The sequence below is a fragment of the Hipposideros armiger genome, unplaced genomic scaffold, assembly GCF_001890085.2.
Source record: "Hipposideros armiger isolate ML-2016 unplaced genomic scaffold, ASM189008v1 scaffold_532, whole genome shotgun sequence".
Classification (NCBI taxonomy): Eukaryota; Metazoa; Chordata; class Mammalia; order Chiroptera; family Hipposideridae; genus Hipposideros; species Hipposideros armiger.
In genome coordinates this window covers 922,310-946,386 of record NW_017731882.1, presented here as the reverse complement: position 1 = coordinate 946,386, position 24,077 = coordinate 922,310, and the positions used below count along the sequence as shown (strand labels likewise).

The 24,077-nt window shown below is 38.5% G+C and overlaps 1 protein-coding gene and 1 long non-coding RNA gene across 8 annotated transcripts in view; one reads left to right on the top strand and one right to left on the bottom strand.

The window, feature by feature from the left end:
- Window positions 1-24,077, bottom strand: part of AUH (AU RNA binding methylglutaconyl-CoA hydratase) — a 184,175-nt gene that overhangs the window by 47,966 nt on the left and 112,132 nt on the right. The gene's annotated exons all lie outside the window — the stretch shown is intronic.
- LOC109396677 (uncharacterized) lies at window positions 42-10,895 on the top strand. The gene is made up of 3 exons (XR_002126887.1): window positions 42-170; window positions 3,963-4,158; window positions 9,950-10,895. It is a non-coding gene; the product is annotated as an uncharacterized LOC109396677 (long non-coding RNA).

Sequence of the window (24,077 nt, the reverse complement as noted above, 5' to 3'; positions counted from 1 at the left end):
CAGCCTCTTGGCGTTTCAGATACAAGGAAGCAAAAGACAGAAGAAGAAATACAGCCACAGACTCCTGGCTCAGAGAAGCAGAAATCACCCAAGAACACCAGTCTCTCACCCCAGCATTCACAGTAACATTCCTGAATGGAACACCCATCAGGGGCTTGTGTAACAGACAGGTCAGTTTCCCTCCCACACCCAACTTACCTTTTTATGTATTATTGGGTATGATGTGCTACAATTTAGTTAAGAATACTTATATCTATTTTCATGGGGGATACCACTCTGTAGATTTCTTTCCTTTTAATACCTTTTTTAGGGGGTGGCAGAAAAGTAATGGGGACGTCACAAAATCAGTGAGGACCTGTTCTCGCCGCCTCTCTTTTCTGAAAGAATATACGTAGGATTGGTAGTATTTCTTCCTAAACTGGTTGATAGATTTCACCAGTGAAGCCATCTGGGCCTGGAGTTTTCTTTGTGGGAAAATTTTTTTTAATTACTAATTCAATTTCTTAAATAAGTATAGAGGTATGAAGATTATCTATTTCTTCTAGTATGTTTGGTAATTACATGTCTTTCAAGTTGGTGTATTTCCTGGCATAAAGTTTTCATAATATTCTCTTCTTATCCTTTAATTTCTGCAGGATTTGTAGTGATGACTTATCTTTTAAATCGGTAATTTGTGTTTTTCTGTTTATTTGTTTCTTGATTATTAGTTTAGTTAGCAGTGTTTTTCAGAGAATCGGCTTTTGGTTTTATTGATTTTTCTCTATTGTGCATAGTCTTTTTCACTAATTTCTGCTCTTAAAAGTAGAGGTTTAGCTCAATGATTCTGTATCTTTCTTTTTTTCTAACACAAACTTTTAAAGTTATAACTTTTCTCGAAGCATTGCTTTAGCTACCTTCCACAAAATTTAACATGTTGTTTTTGTTTTCATTAGGTTCAAAATATTTTCTAATTTCTCTAGTCATTTCTTCTTTGACTCATAGGTATACTTAGAAGTTATTGATTCTAATTTAGTTCTGTTGGCATCAGAGAATATAGTCTGTATTATTTCAATCTATTGAGATTTATTTTATGGTCCACCCTTCTGTCTGTTTTGATTAATATTCCATGTACAACTTCAAAAGAATGTGAATTCTATTGTTGGGCGGAATACTCTGAAAACATCAATTAGGTCAAGTACTTGAAAATTTTCTATACCCTCACTGGTTTTCTTTCCATTTGCTCCATCATTATGTAATCTCTGGCAAAAATACATTTTTTAATTTCTGCTTTTAGTTCTGAGAATTTCTGCTTCATGTATTTTGAAGCTGTTACAGTTGAATGCATGTTTGGGATTATTATGATTTCTTGGTGAATTCACTGTTCTGTTATTATAAAATGTCCCTCTTTATCACTAGTAAGATCTCTTGTCCTGAAACCTAGTTTTCTGGTATTAATACAGCTATTCCAGCATTCTTATCTATTGTAAGCATGGCATATCGTCTTCCATCCTTTTAGTTTTAACCTATCTGTATCTTTATCACTAAAGTGTCTCTCTTATAAACAGTATATAATTGACTCTTACTTTTGTAATCAGTCTGGCAAGCTCTGCTTTTTATTCACACTGTATGGAACAATTTACATTTAATTTAATATCAATATGGTTAGGTTTAAGTTTACCATCTTGATATTTGTTTTCTATATTTTTCACCTGACCTTTATGACTTGTTCTTCTTTCCTTGACTTTGTGACTGAGCATTTCTTAGTATTCCATTCTATCTTCACCACTGGCTTATTAACTATATTTAATTTTCTTTAGTGGCTGACCTAAAGTAGTCTTTCTCAAATAGAGTTTTGTAAGAAAATAAAGCTAACAGAAAATTAAATGAATGAGAATTTTTATATCTCCCAATGACAGTACATAGCTCTAAGGTACATAGGATGGACGTTAATTATGTATAATAGATATCTTAAGGCAGTAGGGCTTAATTTTTCACCAAATTTGGAAAATCTGCCCGGCCTTACAATTTTACCCTATGTAAGCACATTTTAATATTCACTAACAAACTCAAGGCAAACTTTGTGACTCTGCTTTAAGTATGTGTGTGCATGTGTGTGCACTGTGCATCGGGAGTGTGTGTGTGTGGAGGGGGGGGGAGCTGCTCAGTAGTACAAGTTTATAAATAGCCCCTCAATTGTACCGTTTTTGGAAACCTCTATCTAAATTTATAAACTCTAAGCTGCTGACTCACCCTCCATGATGCCAGGGGAAAGCCTGCCTCCCACTCCTTCCTACACATCTTGCACTACACATCCAGGCTACAGCCTCGATCTGTCTCCTTTTCCACGTTCTCATTTGTGGATACCTCCTCTCCCTTCGCTTTGCTATTTGTTGGTTGATGATTATATCTTTTACAGCCTGTGCTTTCATTTTGATGAGGCCTTAATATGGGTATGTGGAAAATGACTGCTCAGTGCCTGCTCTACCTTCTTGAACAGAAACCTTAAAGATTTTTAACCTTTTGGTGGGAAGTTTATAATCACACATAAAAATAGGGAGAACATCATAATGAAATGTCATGTACTGATGACTACCTTTCACGATTATTTGAAACAAATGAAATGTGTTAATTTGCAGCCTCTATAATAATAGACTCTGTTAAGCAAAGTCCTCTGTGACTAGCCCGTATAGCTAGGAATTACACAATATCTAGAAACCTCTTTGTAAGAATAGCGTGTCATATAATTTGATTTTGTAATCAGGTCAAGGGTTCCTTGCAATATCTGTTACATGGAATTTCACAGAATAATTGCCCCAAAGGAAACACAGGCCCCACAGAGGCAATCCTCTCTAACAAGAGGAGCCCAACAGTTGGCTGTGTGAGCTCCTATGTGTAGGGGCACGTGAAGTCATAGGCAGGCCAACCCCACTGAGCCCACCCACCAGTTAACAGAACAGGCAAGATCCCCGCCTCACTTTTTACATCTTTCTTATAGGTAATTTAAAAGGTATGTGCAATTTGTTATAAATACTGTATAGGCTAGAATGCAAACTTTACATAAAATTGTAAAGCAAAATGTGATTTTACAGAAACCACGAGTGTGTATGTGGCAGACTGCTTGAGCACCCTGTGTGCGTGTCCCCATTAGGTATGCTTGGTGGTGAGTCTGACAAGCACACAGCTAATTAGGAGCAAAATCAGACCTTCGACACCATAATCCAGGTCTCTTGACTATCAGCTCAAACAGCAGAAAAGGGAGTGTCAGCTTAACCCACTGATGCATCACTAAGACCCAGGCTTAGCAATGCAGTTTACAAATGTAAAGCTCCATAAGATAACTAGCACTTTCATGATACTGGAGTTTACAAAGCTGCTATAGAAAGGTAACAGATATAACAAGCCTTAGGACAGCTTTGTATTATAGATGTTATCATTCTCATTTTACAAATAAAGGAAAACTCAGAGACCTAAGTAACCTGCCCTAATTACTAACATGCCACACAATTAAATTACTTGAACCCAGTCATAGCCCAAACCTTCTAATGGAGGCTGCAGCCTGTCTTTCCCTTTGACCGTTCACCTGCTTCTCGTGACGTCTGGTTCTTCTTTCAGGGCTGTTAATAGCCAAACAGAATAATCCAAGGTTTCCAGATGTACGTTTTCAGTTGTCAGCATTTCTCCCCGAGCACACTGCGCTGTCCCCCACAAGTGGGGAGCACACAAGAAGCTACAGCTGAGCGTGCACAACCCCCACCCTTGGTGGTGACTGCAACTGAGGAGACCAGTGCATTCAACTGCCAGGTCCCACACTTACTGCCTGTCGGTGGTTCTGGGAGTCTGGTTCTTGCATTGGTGACATTCGCTTGCCTCTTCTCTGGGGTGCTGGGTACTCCGGGCAGACTGGATAGAGGGGTGATGAAGGGAAATCTTCTCCCCCTTCCTATTCTCTTTTCCCTACTCTGAATATTTTCCTTTTTCTACAGCTACTACCACCTTTTCTTGGAAGAAGAACAATAGATGGTTTGGCTGGTTCCAGCCCCTCTGTCCAAATACTGTACTCCTGCCGATAATCTCAACCCCAGGACTCACACACCTGCCTCACTAACTCAGCTTCAGCTACACGCTGCTCTGGCCTTCCAGCATCAACTCCAAATAACTCTGAGGATGCCCTCCAGAAAGGTGAGATGAAGAGCAGGCTAAAAATGCATAGTCAACTTCCTCTCAGCAATGTTACCATTAAAAGTTTATTCACGGGGTCAGCCGAGTGGCTCAGTTGATTAAGAGTGTGAGCTCTGAGCAAGAGGGTCGCTGGTTCGATTCCCACATGGGCCAGTGAGCTGTGACCGAGCTGAGCTGCTGCTGATCTGCCAACGGGTGGCAGGATGGCTCAGCTGGTGATAGCACGTGCTCCTAACAACAAGGTTGCTGGTTTGACTCCCATGTGATGGTGGGCATAGCCCACCAGCAGCTAAGATTGAACATGGCACCCTGAACTGGGCTGCCCTAACAGGTGGCCGGATGGCGGCTGGACTTGCAGCTGAGCTAGCTGCTTCCTCCACAACAAAGACTGAAGGACAACAACTTGGCTGTCTCCCTCCCCCAATTCCCCAGCACAGTTCCCCTTCCCCAATTCCCCAATAAAATCTTAAAAAAATAAAAATAAAAAGATTGACCATCTTGTTAGGAAAAAAAATAATAGTTTACTCACAGAGAGCACTCATTTCTTTTCCATGTGAAAGCAAAAAGTATGTCATCTAAACTTTGGATTAAATTAGGCTTTAGCACTATCCATGGGCCTCCCCATCCTATGTAACATTTCTATGATGAGAACATCCTCTAGGTTAGAGTAAACTCATTGCAACATAATTCACTCCTGGGTTGGGAAGGGCACAAAATTTAAAGCATTTGCAAATCCTATGAATGTGCAAAGCACTTACACTGAGAAAAACATCACACTTCATATACATATTTTTTAAACCCCATGCTACTATTTTTTTATGCTAATATAATGGAAACTACTTCACAGTCTTCTTTTGAAAGTTGGGGTAACCTTTCAGGACATACACTGCTAAGTCTATGTCTTTGGGGTTAAATCTATATATACTCAATTGTGATGAGTGAAGCATATTCAAAGATATTGTGCATAATACATCTAAGCACAAAGAACAGAACAGAAGCGTGTATTCAACAGACAAGGATGTAAACCAAGATGCTGATGTAAGTGCTCCTCCACCAGGTTTATCCTACTGAGGTGATACATTCAGATATTAACCCTTTCCAAATGTCTGGGAAACTGTCCTGACATCCTTCCTAAGAGATGGACTGGCTACGGAAATGCTTTAACTGTCCAGAAAGTAGAATGCAAAAAGATGAGTAGACTGAGTTAATACAAAAACCATGTAGTGACAGATCTAAATATGACTGCTCAAATTTTCCATTTCACTAATTCATAATGATTGAAAAATGTATTTAATTTATTTTCAATACATAATTCTTCCAGCAACATTTTAATTTTAATAGGAAACAAATGCTTTACATGATAAAAGTATATTTTATTCTATGTGAGTGAATTTTAAAATGTAATGCTTCAAGTTTAGTCATCTTAAACTTGTAACCCGAAAACTGTCACTTTAAATTCACAAGAGGAAAAATGAAGTACTTATTTTGCTTATTTAAAAAAACTACATGATATAAAAATTCAGCTGAAGAAACATTTTATTTCAGTTGTCCCTTTACGACACAAACCATCCAGTAGTAACTGGCTTTAAATGCGACAGCACTGGGAAGCATTCCTAAAATTTTATATACAATTCAACAAACAGAAAAATCCTGCCAAATCCCTTTATGACCTGCTATCCAGATTTGTACCAACCACACCTTCAACGGCTAATTACAAAGAGAAACCATGCGGCCACCTGGAGGGTCCACACAGGGCAAGCACAAGGCCTCTGTCTTCAGCAATGGAGTCTGAAGCTGCTACCAACTAACTGTACGAGACAGCAGGACACTTCGACTAAAAGGAAAATTTCACTTTAGATATGAAAAAGATATGCTTCTTTAGCCAAGTAAAGTTCTTGTGAAGGTGGTAAGCCACTAAAATGGACTCTGATTAGCATAAGGAAAAGGGGGATTTCTGGAATCAAGGGAGGCTGACAGTTAACAGCAGAGACACCAGGCAAGACCAAACAGCCCAGTCATGCTGTGCGAGCTCCATCAGGCCCCTGGACAGCCCTGTGGAAGGGCCCCCACCTGGGGGAGCTCCAGATTCCATGCGCAAGGGAGGTGGGGGTTCTGGCTCCCTGCTTAATGAGAACAGGCCCAGTGTTCTCATGGAAACGGGTGTTTTCAGGAAGGGGAATAGATACTAGGCAGCCAAAAAGCAGCAAATGTCTACTGTAGATCATCAACAGTCTAGCAACACTTTAATATTTCTCAGTGTGAGTAATTCAATGAACTTAAGCCATATTCACACAGTTATGGCTCCCGAAGGACTCAAACTAGACGCTCCCTAGAGGGCAATAAAGGAATAAACACCTTCTGTTTGAGCTCTCCCTGGAATTTTGTTCAATTCAGACGGCGATCAACATGAATAAGGAGTCTCTGATACTCTGGTGTGGCCTACACAGTGCTGTATGTGGCAGCTGTCAAATCAAACGTTGGAGTTATTCACCCAAGAAAATACACTGTCCACAATCCAAATAAACCTGCAAACTGGTATTCACCACTTTGATACAAAGGTTTGTCTCAATGCTGTTTAAGACCTAAATTTTATGAAGATGTTCAAAAGGGTAGATAGGTAAATCTTTATTAAAAACATGTTTCAAAATACTTCTTTAAAATAATATAAAGTTCCCCTCCTTCAAATACTCAGCATTACAAAATTTTACATAGAGGTACTCAGGATTTAACGGAAGGGACTTTTGCTTGTTTGTTTGCTGGAAATAATACAAAAAATAAATCTGAACCTACAGCAGCATTCATCCAAACCCAATCATAAAACACAACAAATTAAATGCAAAAGAGCCTGCTTCCAAGGGGGGGCTGCAGTATGTGCATTTGCTCAAGGAGACAATTAATGCGTGCAGCTGGTGTAACCTTCAGTAAGTTTCAATCAAAGCCTGACAGCTACCAGTTACATTTCACACAGGGTAATTATAGCAAATGGCTTCCAGGCTTAATGTTCTGCCATTTCTTTTCCTTTCTGGAATGTAATCAACAAGATATTAAGATTGCTTCTGCTAAGCTTTTCTTTAATCTTCACATTTATAAAAATAAATATTCAATCATAAGGCACTTAGTGAAAAGTACAGATAAGGAAAGACTTGACGTTTAGTAGAATTTTTCCTATGACAATTACTTCAACAAATGATATATTTATAACTTTTCTACATAATAAGATATATTAGTCCTTTCATAATGAAATACAAAATCTTCACTATGCTTCTTATTTTCTACAATTTCTGGACTTTTGGACATACACTGTACTAATGTATGAGTATCAGTGTGAAATGCTTTTGTATGTTCAGTAAGGAAAAACCACAGCGGCTCCCCAGAGGTCATGTTATTCTAAAGCCTGATGCTCACACATACACATTCTTTGTGTGCTGTCCGACAACTAAAACAGACATTAGTGAAATAAGCATATGATCCAGAGTTAATAGACTGTGTGCTTACATTTTTATACTAAAGTATTTAAAACATGAACTCTCATATCCTAATATACTTTTTAAACTACATTCTACAACAGCTGTATATGCATGTACTCTCATTACACCCAGACTAGCTGAAGTGAATTCAGGCAGCTCTGTCAGAACACTGCCTCTGTATGTATCTGCTGTCTCTATCCTGGACCAATCAGCTTATCTCCAGAGTCAAATGGTCTGGGAGCTGTGAATGCTCTGGGCAAGACTTGCTCCTTCCTGGGCCTCTGAATTATCCCACAGACATGGAGTCAAGGCGCCAGCACCCGCCCCACCTGTCATGAGACCACAGGACGTCTCCTTATATCCTCCAAGATCACCCCTGACTCCCATTCTAATGGCTTTTCAGTTCAGCATTCCTCTTCTCATCCCTTGCTTAATTTTGTCATCACCACATTTATCACCATCTAACATGAAAACCTGTTTTATTTACGGATCAGTCCGCCTTCTCGAGTAGAAGCTCCATGAAGGCAGGGTTCGGCCTCTTCTGTTTACTGCTGTCTTATTCCAGCGCCTACAACAACTGCCTGATACATAACAAGTACTCAAAATACTCGATAAACAGATGAATACATCTCACAGGCTTATCAACTCACAGTACTTAAGCCAGACCCACAAGGCATACAATATGCTCTAAGGAGAACAGAATTCTGAGTATAACAACACTCATACACCACATTAACCACACCTCACTGATGTGAATGAAGGTGGCTGGACAGCATAATGGTTAGCTGGATCTGTCAGACCTTTTAGCTGTAGGCAATGAAATCAACTGTGGCTGATTTACACAGAAAAGGAATTTACTGAAAGGTTTCTGGGTGACTCCAAGAATTACCAGGAATGCTGATGACAACAGAGAAATTCTGAGATGATTTAAATTAAATTCCATGGGGAGAGAGAGAGAGAGAGAGAGAGAGAGAGAGAGAGAGCAGACTAATTAACCATTAATACCTGGGAGCCAACTACCAAGATTTCTGCTTGCCTGAATGCCTGCTGGAGCTTGGTACCACCTTCCAGGTGGCTATCTCAGCAGCAGCCCACTACCAGGGACCACCGCATCCTGCTGAGGCGTGAACTCTCAGGAATGTTGCCCACAACCAACCAAAATTAGGAAATATTTCTTCCTTGCAAACTGTGCACCTATCCTAGAACTGCCCTTGCTTCACCTTGTCCCGCCCCTCTATCTTTAGCCAATGTAAATTCTTTCAAAACAACTTACATCTTTCTTTCCCCAACTCACTGTATAAAAGAGCCTGTCGGCTCCAGGACAGCGGACATGTTGTTTTCTCCACCTACCCTGATGCTGCTGGTTCAGACTGCAGGCCCCAGGACCTGGTCCCTTTCCTGGCTAACACAGAACTCAGTAAACACTTTCAGAAAAGCTTTTGGTCATGAAAGTTTTTAACACTGATGAACTATTTTCAAAAACAAGCACGATCCAAAAGTCACCAGAACCAGATGGCAGCCCTAGACCACACCAGGTGGTAGGGCCCCTGCTGCCCAGGCCTCAGACAAGACCCCACCACCACCAGAAAGAAATTACCAATGTCCCTACCTCTGACAGTCAACCTTCAAACTCAAAATCCTGGCAGAAACCTCAGATAGCAGCCGTCCACCAAACCCATACAGCAGGGACTCACAGACAGAAAGGGGTTTAGATGCTGAGAATGCCAAAAAGGGGGGGGGGGGGGGGGAGTTCATCACAATAGTGGTGTGAAACACACGTTTGGTCTGAACACCAGAGAAAGCTCTTCCCTGGAACACCTGGCTCTCCTAACACTTGCACCACAAAGGCTTGTACCACACCTGACTAGTGTGAAGTGTTAGCACTGGTGTGTGACAACAGTGCACAATCAATATGCTGAGCCTGGGCAGCAAATTAGATTCCTGCCATATCAACTAGCATTACAAATGTTACCCTTATCTAAGGCTGCACAAAATAAAGGTACCAAACCGAAGTATTTTAAACCCTCTAAATCTTTATAACTCAACTGAATTGTTTGTTAAGGCATCAAAAATAATGTGACCGTATACATTCATGAGGCAAATCAGCAAAAATAATTACAGTGACCCAAATAACAGGGATTGGGAGGGGTGACTGCTCTAGTTCAAGTGCAACCCCAGACTCATGAAAATTCACTTGTTTGCATGGGAAAAGGGTCTGAGCTCTTAGACTAACACTCTGGTTCTTTCTGCAACTTTAATTTTGTGCAGCCACAAAACACAAATAACTCCTGGAGCTTAATCTACTTTCTGTTCTCTCTTCTCAGAGGTGTGAGAAGGCTGGTCAGCTATGCTGGACTTTAAGAAAAACAATCTGTCCCTTTCACTTCAGTCTCCTTAGGCTCAAGTAATGGATACAGGAAGGCCTCTTGAAGCCTGTGTTGCTCAGAGCAGGAAAAGTTTTTACATGCTCCCTGGAATCCAAAGAATCTGTCCCCAAAGGGCACTGAAATGTGCCTAGGACAAAACAACTACAACAGCAGCAACAACAGCAACAGAATACAAAGGTGCTAAACACACTATCATTCAGCAGAAACTACTCTAAAAAACATGTACATAATTTCAGGACATGACACCTAAAAATCCTAGAAAATACCCCATTTAAAGAAAAACAACTAGTTTCTTTCCAGGAACATTTACTACTAAGCACCTATCACTTCACAAGCACTGGGCCAGATGCTGCGGACACAAGAATCAATAAAATGGACCAGCCCCTTCCCTGCTAGTGCTGACAGCGCTGAGGCCACACGGCGGACGTGATCACACCAGCAGAGATGTGCTGTGTCACGTTAATGAAAGAAGGACACCACGAGGCTGACGGGGAGCTAATGCCATGCTGCCTATGTAACCAAACGAAAGCCAGGCCTGGAAATGCTGCAAGGTCAAAAAACCAAAACACTGAGGACTGTCAATCACAAACAGCCAGCCAGGCTCGAAGTCATCTACAGACAAGAACGTCCATGCTTTGTTTCCAGCTTTTCTCTATCAAGTCCTGTTGGTAAAAGGCTCCTAACCACTTCCTGCTTGGTGCTGCCTGATTCAAATGATTTTTGTTTGAATAAACTCTGAAAATGTTTAATATGCCTCAGTTTATCTTTTAACAACTTGTAAAGGGAAGACAGGATGTTGTAAGTTCTTGATTTCAATACCAAATGGCATGATCTTAATACAGTCAAATAAAAAAATCCAAAGCCTTTCAGATTTTACAATACGTATTTTCCACCGAATTCTCAATAGCTGTGAAACATACAGAAAAAGTTAATAAAAATTTTATAATTGCAAAGTCAAATGTATGAAAACTAAGGGAGAATAAAGTAAATATTAGACTGGCAACTCAATTTACATTTCTGAAAAATAAAATACGTAATCCATATTAAATAAATCTCTATGCAAGTTAACAATAAGATGAAAGTGGACTTTAGATAATGCAAAGAAAAACATCTAGTAAATAGACAAATATATGAAACTGAAGCACAGAAAATTGCAAATCCACAAAACTGCCTTACCAAGCTTTACCCTCTAATTCTTTAATTCAGAAAACCTCCTGTTCAATTAAGCTAGTCTCTATGGCCAACCTTCCCAGAATACACTTCCTGAGCAGGTCAAATTGATGCTATTCCCAAGACTTGCCTTCTCGGAGGAATTAAACAGAAGCAGGTACCTCTAACCACATAAAATAGAGTGACAATTTATTTGGCGAGGAAGGGGCAGGGGGTAGCAAAAGAGAATAAAGAACATTTGTAAACACAAATATGACACTGATGACATGACAAGGAACTATACCACTGCAGTATTAGGTGCTTGTTAGGTACCAGAACCTAAAAAGCACACAGCCATTTGCTCCTTTCGTCCTCACAATGCCATTATAAAATTCTCATGATGACATCCCCCTTAATGGATTGAAAGACAGCAGCATAGAAAAGCAAGTCACTTTCCCGGGGCTACAGAGCGAAGACTCAGCCTGCTCCAGGGCCCACACTCGGCAACGTCAGTGGTTTGATAATATTTCATATTTTCTCAATCTCTTTCTTCAACACTGAAAAGATACACGACTGATTTCAAAGTAGCACATTTTAAATATTGTATATTTTAGAACTTACAGATAATTAATTTTAGAGGAGTCCTATGGTTACTCTCTCTTTTTCAATTACTTGCTTCTGGCTGGTGAATGGAACAGGAAACTTCCCTGATCATGTTTAAAGTTGGCCACAGTAAAACAGAATTTAAAAATATGTATATGAGATGAGTATTCTCAACCAACTGGGCCAGAGAATTCTATCAGGCATTACATAAATGTTTGCTTAATAAATATTGGGTTATTGGAAAAGTCATGACGCATGTTTGCAACAGATGGCACTAGTTCATTTTTGAAAGTACTAGAGTCGTTCGCATCTATCTTATTGCTATACCATTTGACAGCTGACAGTTCTAGCTTCATTCTAAAAAAAAATTGAGCGATTTGGTTGAGTTTTGGAGATTTTACAACAAGTTGAAGATGGAAGACCAAACTGTGCATTTTTGCCTTTTCTATCTACTGTTTTACTTCCATAAAGGGAAGAACGCGCATCAAGCTTGTGAAAAGTTGCATAAAGTTTACGGTGACAATGCTCTACAAGAATGTCAGTGCCAACGATGGTTCACGAAATTCCATGCTGGTGATTTTGATCTCAATGACGCTCCTCGGTCAGGGAGGCCCACCGAGGTTGATGACGACAATATAAAGGCATTGATCAAGTCAAATCCACGTTACACAACGTGAGAGATTGCAGAAACACTGAACATCCATCATTCAAGTGTTCACTACCACCTGAATAAGCTGGGATACACAAGCAAGCTCGATATCTGGGTTCCGCATGAACTCAAAGAAGTTCATTTGACGGCACATCAGTATGCTCATTAAACATGAGGAAAACGATCCTTTTTTGAAGCAACTAATAATTGTTTATGAGAAGTGGATTGTTTACAACAATGTGGCCCACCAAACAGTCTTGGTCCCAACGTGATGATTGCCTCAAACGACATCAAAAGCAGACATTCATCAGAGGAAGGTTATGCTCTCAGTGTGGTGGGATTTTAAAGGTGTTGTGTTTTTCGAGCTTCTACCAAAAAACCAAACAATCAATTCAAATGTGTACTGTTGGCAATTGGGCAGTTTGAATGAATTCATCATGCAGAAACATCCAGAACTTGTTATTTGTAAAGCAGTTGTGTTCCATCGTGACAACGCAAGACCACACACAAGTTTGATCACCTGTCAAAAATTATTGGAGCTTGGATGGGATGTGTTGCCACACCCACCATTCTCGCCTGAACTTGCACCGTCAGACTCCCACTTGTTTTGCTCTCTTGAAAACTCCTTGCATGGTATAACATTCAATTCAGATGAGGCTGTAAATCAGCACCTTGTTCAGTTTTTCGCAAATAAAGACAGGTCCTTCTATGAATGAGGATTAGGAAGCTCACTGAAAGATGGCAAAAGGTTATCGAACAAAACGGGCAATATATCATTGACTGATCCTTGTTCTTGATGTAAATAAATGACCTTTGAAAAACATAAACAAAATACATCATGACTTTTCCAACAACCCAATAGCTCCTTGGTTTTCACAAGGTATCAACAACTTTAAAAGGCCAAGCATCCAAGCTGAACAGAAACCCCATAACTTATCATCTAACAGAGTGACTATGACCATTTCCAGACACTTCCTCTGCCTCTGAAATGCTCGTGACCAAAATGTAATTATTAACAGGTCAAGGAGTAAATTAATTCCAGGGCACTGGAAATTATGTTCATAAAATGAAAAGTGGCCTTGCTGACATTGCATCACTATTTCTAGACAGCACACTCAAACATCAAATAAATCTCACATCATGGAGACGTGCCAAAAGCCCGTGACCTAGTTTTATTAGGGTGGGAAAGAAATAGCAATCTCTCCCTTGAGACTAGTACCAAAATAGCTTCCTAAAGCACAGCTTCATGCTTTTAAAAAAATTTAATAAATTTTCCATGCAAGGACAAAAATAATAGAGCCAATATCAAATATGAATTTCCTTTACATAACCTCAGAAGTTAATACTAGTTCTCAAAATGTTATTTATATTTTCAAAATTTGGAAAAAATTAAGGATCAGCAGAATTAAGAAATTATTTTCAACATCTAATAATTGCCTAATATAGGCAATTATACCACACCAGTAGGCCAAGATTGTTTTTGAGAAACTCCATAAAGATAATAGGCTGATTCTGCCAATGTCACATCCAAAAAAAGCATGTAATAAACCACAAAACTTTTTTTAAAAGTATCTTTATATTACATGTACATAAAAATATAAAGAAATACTAAACCTGTACATAGTACCATAGAAACAAAATCTGGCACAATATACACTGCCAAGAGTCAAGAACAATTACTTTTAGAAGAGATATGGTAAGAAACAAGTCTAGAAGACACTGGGACTATGAAACATAGTTACTATGTGGCTTTCTTCCTGAAATAGAGAATGTGAAAAATAGGATAAAATTACCTCTTAGAAGAATCCATTGTATAATATCTACAATATAATGTTTACAAGGCACACCCTTATAACAAAGCATCTCAAAGGTAGAAAATAAAAGGTTGGGTGACACATCAGGCAAATGATGCTCAAGTGAAGAAGCGGTTCACAGTATCATAATCAGGTAGGACAGAATTCAAGGTAAAGCATTTAATGGGAAAATAGTGGAATGTCATACTGACAAAGTGGTACAGGCCATAATGAAGATATGACCTCTCCAAGCACCAGAAAACACAGAACTGAAATACATACAAGAAAATCGGAGAGAAAAACAAACACTTGACAGAAATACAATAGCAGTGAATACTTTGACATACCTCTCTACTGTTATAGATCAAATGTACAAAAACTAAAAAAAGAACATAATATATAAAACTCTGTATAAACCGTACAAACAAAAAGGACACTTTCTTTTCATAGGCCATGGAATATACTTACAAAAACTGGCCAATGCAACTATTGTACAAAATGAAACAGCAATCACTTCCTAAAAGACGCACTACAGAAAACATTGTCTGAACATGCGATAATAAAACTAGAAATTATTAACACCAAAAATAGCTTGGAAATTTTAAAAAAAACACTATAAGCAATTCTTAGGTTAAAATTATTTAATTTTAACGCAAATATAGAAAATAATAAAAGTGCTATATTATGAATGGGAAACAGTTTAAATTAGTTTAAAGATACAGTCATATTCCAACACTAAGAATGAAGATGAACTAATTAAATATTTAAATTGTTAAGTTAAAAAAGAGTAATGAACGTAATGGGACAAACAAAAGGTAGAAACAATGATCATAAAACCAGGAAGTCATAAATTAGAAAAGAGGAAAACAGTAAAAAAAAAAAATCTAAGAGCTGGGCCTGTGAAAAAGCAAATCAGGAGAAAGAAAACAAAAATGCAAATTAAAGGAAAACACCCACATATGAGAGGAAATTAACAGAATTATAAGAAAATACGACATACAAGTTTATGTTAATACATTTGAAAATCTGGGTAAATATATTTCCTAAGAAATGTTAATTATTAAAGTGGGATTCTAAAATGGCAAAATATATCAAGACGTACAGGTAAAATTAATACAAAATTTCAAGGAAGTTTTAGTTCCAGTATTATTTCAAGTACTCCGGACAACATAAAAAAATAAAAGACTTCCAAATACTTCTTAAAATGCTAATATTTAACAGCTACCAAAATCTCACAAGATATAGAAGAAAGCTTCAAACTAATCTCATCTATAAAAATGGACATAAAAGATATTCATTCCCATGTAAGCATCTAGAATCCAGAAGTACCATAAGAAAGAACAATACACCGTTACCAGAGCAGTTCATAAGAAAGCTAGAATCTCTCAATAATACAAAAGTCTATCTAAATAATCCAAGTATTCAAACATTCAACATTATCAATATGTGAAGATATTTCTTTCATGGAATTATTGATGTATATCTCAAAGTGAAGGTCAGCAGAATGCTTTATAGTAAAATACCAGAAGTTTTTCTACTAGGATTCTAAATCAGACAAGACAGAGAGAGATCTAAAATATACCATTAAGTCAAAACCAGCAAGTCACAGAAGAGAATGTGAATAATATGATCACATTTTTAGGGAAAAAAAATATGTATCTCTATATTAATATATGGATAGATGCATTTTAAAATCTGAAATGATAGGCATCAAACCATTAACAATAATCATTGACTGGAGCTAATACTTCCATATTGTTTGAATCAAAATCAAGTGACATGAGACAACATACAACTACTTCTAAGAAATTAATTACTAAAAGAGTAATTCAATTTTAAAATTTCTCAAAACTGCCTCCCATTATTACTTTGTATTTCTAATCATACTTTAGTGTTGATACATTTTCCTTTAAAAAACAGTATTACTTTTCTGTTTGTATGCTCTGGGAGTTAAATTTTAAATTAACCATTACTTTCTTATTAACTGAGGTGATAGTAGCTCTTAACAGAAAACTTCCCCTTGGGGACATGGGCTCTGGGGGTAGGGTTTTCTCCACGGCGGAAGCATGGTGGAGGAAGCAGGTGATTTTCTAATGGTGACATGCCAGGAAAGAGACAGCAGAAGGGGGACAACAAGGAGAAGAACAGAACGGGCTGCTGGCAGCTGGACATGCAGCTGGATCACACAACAGGGCTGTCAGAAAAGGCTGCCCTGACCAGTGGTCACAGGGGTCCAAAAATATGTGCACTCATTGCTACAATAAAATAAAAAATAAATGGGAAAGGTGAGACATGTGACTATAAACACACACTCTAACTTCGTAGTGCAATCCTATATTCAGGAAAAAGCTTATTTAATAAAAGCCAGTTTCACACACAAAGGACACTGTTTAGCTCTACCATAATCATGACACCTGGGCTCACCTCTGAGGAAGAAAAACTGTAAGAGCTGGTGAATCTGTTTCAAAGGAAATACCCATGCCAAAATCCTTCTAAGATTGGTATTCTTAACACATTGTGGCCAGGTGATGCAGATTTGCGACTATACATTAAGGGGGAATGTTTCCAGAGGTATCACACCCTCAAGCACTACGAGTCTTTGGTGAGTATTTCCTGAAAATTTCAGTTCACAAAAATAGTTAGCGAATTTGTTATAAATTTTTAAAGAAACACAGTATAAAAGTTGATTTCAATGGTTTAAACCCAGGGAACATGCATTCAAACAATTTAAATGCTCTGTCCTCAATGTATTGTAAGTCTGATTTTATCACTGTGGGTAACAGATCCTGGAAGCAGTCTGGTGAGATTTCAGCGAATGGAAATATAAAAACAATCAGTGTGGGTGTACTTTTCTGATTAAGCTATCAATGATCGGACAAAAGTAATGCAGCTGAGTTCCAGTTCAGGACGTCAACATGGAAGAATCCTAAACTCACCTCCTTACATGGACACACCAAATCTACAGCTAAATACAGAATGATTTCCTCTGAAAAAAACTAAAAACTAGCTGAGCAACCCCTACACACCGAACGAATGAGAAAAAACTCACATCAAAACAGGTAGCAGAAGCTGACACACGTCTCACATAAACCCCACTCACAGTGGGGTGACACACAATCGGGAGAGAACTCACAACTCCAGCCTTGTCCCCATGGAGCAAAAGGCTTAAACCTTATATCATGCACCCCAACTTTTACGCCCTGCCCCTGAGAAATGAAAACTCACAATGTCTAGTTTTGAAAGTCAGCAGAGTTCCTGTACACAAGACCCACAAGTGTAGAGTGGCCCAAGAAACAGTTCTTAAAGGGCTCGCACAGACTCCCCTGGCTCTCCTCAGGGCCCAGTGCAGAGGCGGAAGACTGAAAAGCACCCAGTCCTTCCAAGAAAGAGGCTGACTTGCTTATCTTAAAGCTTCAGCCTAAGGGGCAAGCATCCAATTCACCAAAATCCAGGGATCTACTGAAATATAGTCTCCAAAAACTGTAGAGGCCAGAGGGTGCCTGCTTTATGCTCTCACTCTGCCTCACTCCAGGTCACCAGTGTCTTTCAGAAATGGGCTTGTGCACACGTCTGGCACCCCAATTTTTGCAATCGCTTCCCAGGAGATTCCGCTTGATCACCTGACTTGAGTGGCCAGCAGGTCTTGTGTTCTAAAGTCCCACAGGACTGTAATAAAGAGTTCTTAAGCAACGACACGCCATGACACAGTGGAGAATCAACAGACTGAAAGGTCCAACATCTCTGTGAAAGAGACCTACTAACTGATCTTCCTGGCTGTGGCCTGAACAGCTTCTAATTTAACACACATCAAGGGGCTGACCATAATCCTCTCCAGAGACAGGGAGGCCAGCAGGCACCATCTTCACATTCCACCTGCCCTGTTCCAGGTTGCTGTTGTCTCTTAGAAAGGACCTGGTGCACATGTCCGGACCCCAGCGTTTGTGGCTGCTGACTAGAGGACAATCTCTTGACAGCTGGCTCTGTTGCCCAGCTGGCCTTGTGCTAATGGGCTCAACAGGACAACAGCAAACAAAGAAACAGTTCCTACCTGCCTATCTACCCCAGAGCTCAGGACAGAGGGAGCAGGCACTAACACCCATCTCCCAGTCTTACCCTGAAATAGGCATATTTACACACTTTAAAAGCTGCTGCCTGAAGGTTGGGCTTCCGAATCCATGAACTAAGACCCTCCCCTTTTGGCCAAAACAGATCCTGGCACACCTTCAACTACTGGGAGCAACTAAGAATAAAACAGGCTTCTTGGTCAAAAACAAAGGTTTGGGAGACAACTTAGAGCTAGAGCAGAGATGAAGGATAGGTTCATCTCTAAGACTGGGAGAGGTATCTGTTTTATCTAACGCATAAAACCCAATATAGAAGAGTCAATAAAAATGAAGAAACAGAGAATATATTCAAAAAACAAACAAACAAAAACCCCAAAAACAGGATAAAATCTCAGAAAAAGATCATAATGAAATAAAGACAAGTGATTTATCTGATAAAGAGTTCAAAATAATGATCATACAAATGCTCACTGAGGACAGAAGAAAGCATGAACAAAGTGACAATTTCAACAAAGAGATAGAAAAAGTAAAAAAGCACCAAATAGAAGCCATGGAATTGAAGAATACACTAACTGCACTAAAAAATACAATAGAGGGGTTCAACAACAGGCTACAGAGAAAAAAGGGTCAGGGAACTCGAAGACAGGGCACTGGACTCATCCAGTGGGAGCAACAACAAGGAAAAAGGAAAAAGAGTGAAGAAAGATTAAGAGACTCATGGGACAGCATCAAGCAAACCAATATTTGCATTACATGGAACCCAGAAGAAGAAGGGAAGAGGCAGAACACTTATTTGAAGAAATAATGGTTGAAAGTGTCCCTGACCTGGGAGATAAAAAGACATCAAGGTTCAAGAAGCTCACAGAGATCCAAATAAGATAGACCCGAAAGGACCGACACCAAGGCACATTATAATTAAAGTGTCAAAAATTAAAAATAAGGAGAAAAATCTCAAAAGCAGCAGGAGAAAAACAACTTGTTACATACACAGGAACCCCCATAAGACCATAAGCAGATTTTCCAGCAAAAACTTTGCAGGCCAGAAGGGAGTGGCATGATATATTCAAAGTGCTTAAAGAAAAATGTCCTGCCAAGAAGACTACCTGGCAAAGTTACCCTTCAGAATTGAAGGAGATAAAGTGTTTTCCAGACAAACAAAAGCTGGGCCCTACAAATACATCAGAGGAACTTCTTTAAGCTGAAACGAAAAAGCACAAATTAGTAACAATAAAAAATAAAGTATAAATCTCACTGGTAAAGGTAACTATAGTAACATTCAAAATAACCTAATGCTGTATAGGTGATGGGTTAATCACCTATAAAGCTAATATAAAGGTTAAAAGACAAGTATTAAAAACTATAACTACAATTATTTGTTAATAGATACACAAGATAAAAAGACATAAAATGTGACATCAAAAGCATAAAACATGGGGGGAATAAAAATGTAGAGCTCTAGAATGCATTCGAACTTAAGTTGTTATAAAGTTAAAAGAGGCTGCTACAAATTCAAGTTGTTGTATGTAAGCCTCATGGTAACCAAAAAGCAAAAACCTATAGTAGATACACTAAAGATAAAGAGAAAAAAAAATCTAAGCATACCACCATTAAAATCATTGAATCACAAAAAGAGCAAGAGAAAGAAAAAGGAATTATAAAACAGCCAGAAAACAATTAACAAAATGGCAATAAGTACATAACTATCAATTAATTACTCTAAACATACATGGCCTAAATCTCCAAACAAAGATATAGAATGTCAACGGCATTTTTCACAGAAATAGAACAAACAATTCTAAAATTTGTATGGAACCACAAAAGACCCCAAATAACCAAAGCAATCCTCAGAAAGAACAAAACTAGAGGAATCATAATTATATTACAAATTATAGTACATTTCAAATAATATTACAAATCTATAGTTAATGAAAACAGTATAGTATTAGCATAAAAACAGACAGACAGTCCAATGGAACATAACAGAAAGCCCAGAAATACACCTATGTCTATACGGTCAATTAGTTTATTATAAAGGAGCCAAGTATTCACAATGGGGGAAAAACAGTTTCTTTAATAAACAGTGTTGAGAAAACCGGACAGCCACATGCAAAAGAATGAAACTGAACCACTACCTTACACCATACACAAAAATCAGTTCAAAATGTATTAAAGATTTGAATGCAAAACCTGAAAACAAAACTCCTAATAGAAAACAAGTGGGAGGCCGCTTGACATTGATCTTGGCTATGATGTTCTGAATTTAACAAAATCAAAGGCAACAAAAGCAAAAGTAAACAAGAGGGATTATATCAAACTACAAAGTTTCTGCACAGAAAAGGAAACCATCAACAAAATGAAAAGGCAACCTATGGAATAAAAGAAAACATGTGCAAATCATACCTGACAGGGGTTAAAATTTAAAATATATAAAAAACTCATACAGTAGCAAAAAAACCCCAAAAACAATCAAATTAAAAAATGAGCAGACAATCTGAATAGACATTTTTCCAATGGCCAACAGGTACATGAAAAGGTGCTCAACATCACTGATCATCAGGGAAATGCAAATAAAAACCACAATGAGATATCATCTCTTACCTGTTAGAATGGCTATTGTCAAAAAGAAAAGAAGTAACAAATGTTGGTGAGGATGTGGAGGAAAGGGAACCCTTTTGCACTGTTGGTAGGAAGATAAACTGGTGCAGCCACTATGGAAAACAGTATGGAGGTTCCTCAAAAAATTAAAAGTAGGACTACCATATGACCCAGCAATTCCACTTCTTGGTATTTATCTAAAGGAAATGAAGACACTAACTTGAAAAGATATATGCTCCCCAATATTCCCAGTTCAGTAAAGCATTATTTATAATAGACAAAGACATGAAAACAACCTAAGTATCCGCTGATGGATACATGGATAAAGAAATGTGGGGTGTGTGTGTGTAATAGACTATCATTAAGCCATAAAAAAAGAGTAAAAAAAAAAAGAGGAAAATCCTGTGATTTGCTATAACATGGATGGACTTTGAAGGCTAAGTGACATAGTCAGGCACAGAAAGACATATACTGTATAATCTCACTTATATGTGGAATCCTTAAAAAAGAAGTCTTGGAATGTAATGTACAGTATAGTGACTACAGTTAATAATGCTTTATTGTATACAGCAATACCTTGGTTTGTGAGCATAATTCGTTCCGGAAACAAACTACTCGTATTGCAAGACATCACTCGTTTACCATGTTAAAATGGATTAGAGATGTTTGTTCGTCTTGTGGAACACTCGCAAACCAAATTACTCGCAATCCAACATTTTACTGTATTCGAAAGCTGCTAAGAGAATAAAACATAAATGTTCCCATCAGAAGAAAAAAAATTATAACTATGTGTGATGAATTAACTATATATGTAATTCATTATGTTGTATACCTGAAACTAATACAGTACGTCAATTGTTTTTCAATAAAAAATTAATAAAAGGAATGCAACTAAAGGACAGATGTATCTGTATTCATTTTAGAAATCATAGGCTTCCTCTTCCAGCCGAGGTAAGATAGCAAAGATTGGATTTGCCTTCTTCCTTAAATACCCAAAAACTGTTTTCCTGATACTGGACAGGAGTCACCGGAGAACAATGATGACAGAAAGGGGGAGCCCTGCAAATGCCCAAGCTTATGGTCCAGAGGGTTTCCAGGACAGAGAGGCAGAACCAGGCCAAGCCCGTGCACCTCTCAGCTGAAGCCCAGAGAGACCCAGGTAACTAGAGTGCGCAGGACAGAGGCAAGACGTCAGAAACATGAAGAGGGTCCCTCTTAAGTACTCAGCAGAGTACTGACCACTCTGCATGTGAGGAAAGAAGCACCTGAAAGGAGGAGAAAGTCAAGGAGTTCAATAACCACCAAAATGAAAGGACCACGAAAAAAATGACACCAAGGCACACCATAATTCAAATTGCTCAAAACTAATTATAAAGAGAAAATTTTAAAGCAGCTCTAGATAAAGAAAACACACCGTTATCTACAAAGAACAAGGATGCCAGTAGATTCCCCATCAGAAAAAAAAATGCAACTAAGAAGTCAGTGGAACAACATCTTTAATGTACTAAAAGACAAATAAATGCCAACTTAGACTTCTATACCCAGCAAAAAAATTTTTCAAATATAGAGGTAAAATAAAGACTTTTCCAGATATTCAAAAGCTTAAGGACAGAAGCAGACATGCATTACAGAAATGCTGAAGGGAGCTTTAACAGATGGAAGTATGGGTCATGCAAAGAAATAAAAGAAATAGAAGTAACTATACAAGTAAATATAGAAGATATTTTCCTAATTACTTAAATCTCTTTAAAGAATAACTGATTATTTAACAAAAGTAATTAACCATGTAGTGTGGGTTTATAACATTGTAAAACAAAATGCATAACAAAACAAAGATCAGAGAAAAACAATAAAAGTACTTAATATAAATTCTTGTATGTGAAATGATTTATCACATGATGGTTGACTATCATAATGAAAGATGTACAGTAGATGCCCTAAAGCAATCAATACAGTAACAAAGAGTAATAGTGAATAAGTCAACAAGGAAATAGAATAGCATCATAAAAAATACTGAATTGATCCAAATGGCCCAAAAAAGGGAAAAGGGGAACAAAAGTAAATATAAATATTAAAATAAAAAACAAGAAAATGCAAGATTTATATGTAACACTATCATCACATTAAATGTAAATAGTCTGAATATGCCAATTAAAAGAAGCAACTGTTGAAGTAGAATTAAAAAGGTAAGATGCGGGCCGGGCAAGTGGCTCAGTTGGTTAAGAGCACGAGCTCTGAGCAACAGGGTCGCCAGTTTGATTCCCACATGGGCCAGTGAGCTGCGCCTGAGCTGAAATGCCCCTGAGCTGTCAACAGGGGAGGGCTCAGCTGGTGAGAGCATGTGCTCCTATCAAGGTTGCCGGTTCGACTCCCGCATGGGATGCTGGGCTGAGCCCCACACACACAACTAAGGTTGAACACAGCACCCTGAGCTGAGCAGCAGAGAGCTGCCAAAGGGCAGCCAGATGGCGACTGGACTTGCAGCTGAGCTAGCTGCGCCCTCCACAACTAAGATTGAAGGACAACAATTTGGTTGTTCCCATTCCCCAATTCCCCAGTAAAATCCTTAAAAAAAAGTTAAGACCCAACAATAGGCTGCCTACTACTATGTTTCCCCGAAAATAAGACCTAGCCAGAGAATAAGCCATAGCATGATTCCTCCAGGATATGGAGGGCACACACCCCTCACATGAGGGTTTTATGACCTGTTTCAGGGAGAAGGGTGCCTTTTCCACAAACTACTTCAGTTTAAAATATTCAGTATGCCCAGGTGCCATATTTTGGCACCTAAAATCACGCTGCGGATTATTTTCTGGCTAGATCCTATTTTCAGGGAAACGGTAGAATCATAACTTAAAAAAGACACAAGTAGGTTAAGAATAAAAGAATAGGAAAGAATGCATTGAGCTAACACTAGTCAAAAGAAAGCTGGAGTAGCTACATAAAAATCCGGCATAGATTTCACAGCAAACAATATTACCAGGAATAAAAAGGATTATTTAAAAATGATATAGAGTTTGATCCATCATAAGGCATGACAAAACTAAATATTAATGCACTTAATACCACAGCCTGGAAATACATGAAGCAATAGAACTAAAAAGAGGGCCGGCCGAGTGATGCATTGGTTAAGAGCTGGCTTGAGACACCAGAGGGCCCCGGTTCGGATCCCACATATGAGGGCCAGTGACACTGCCCTCTACAGCTAAGAT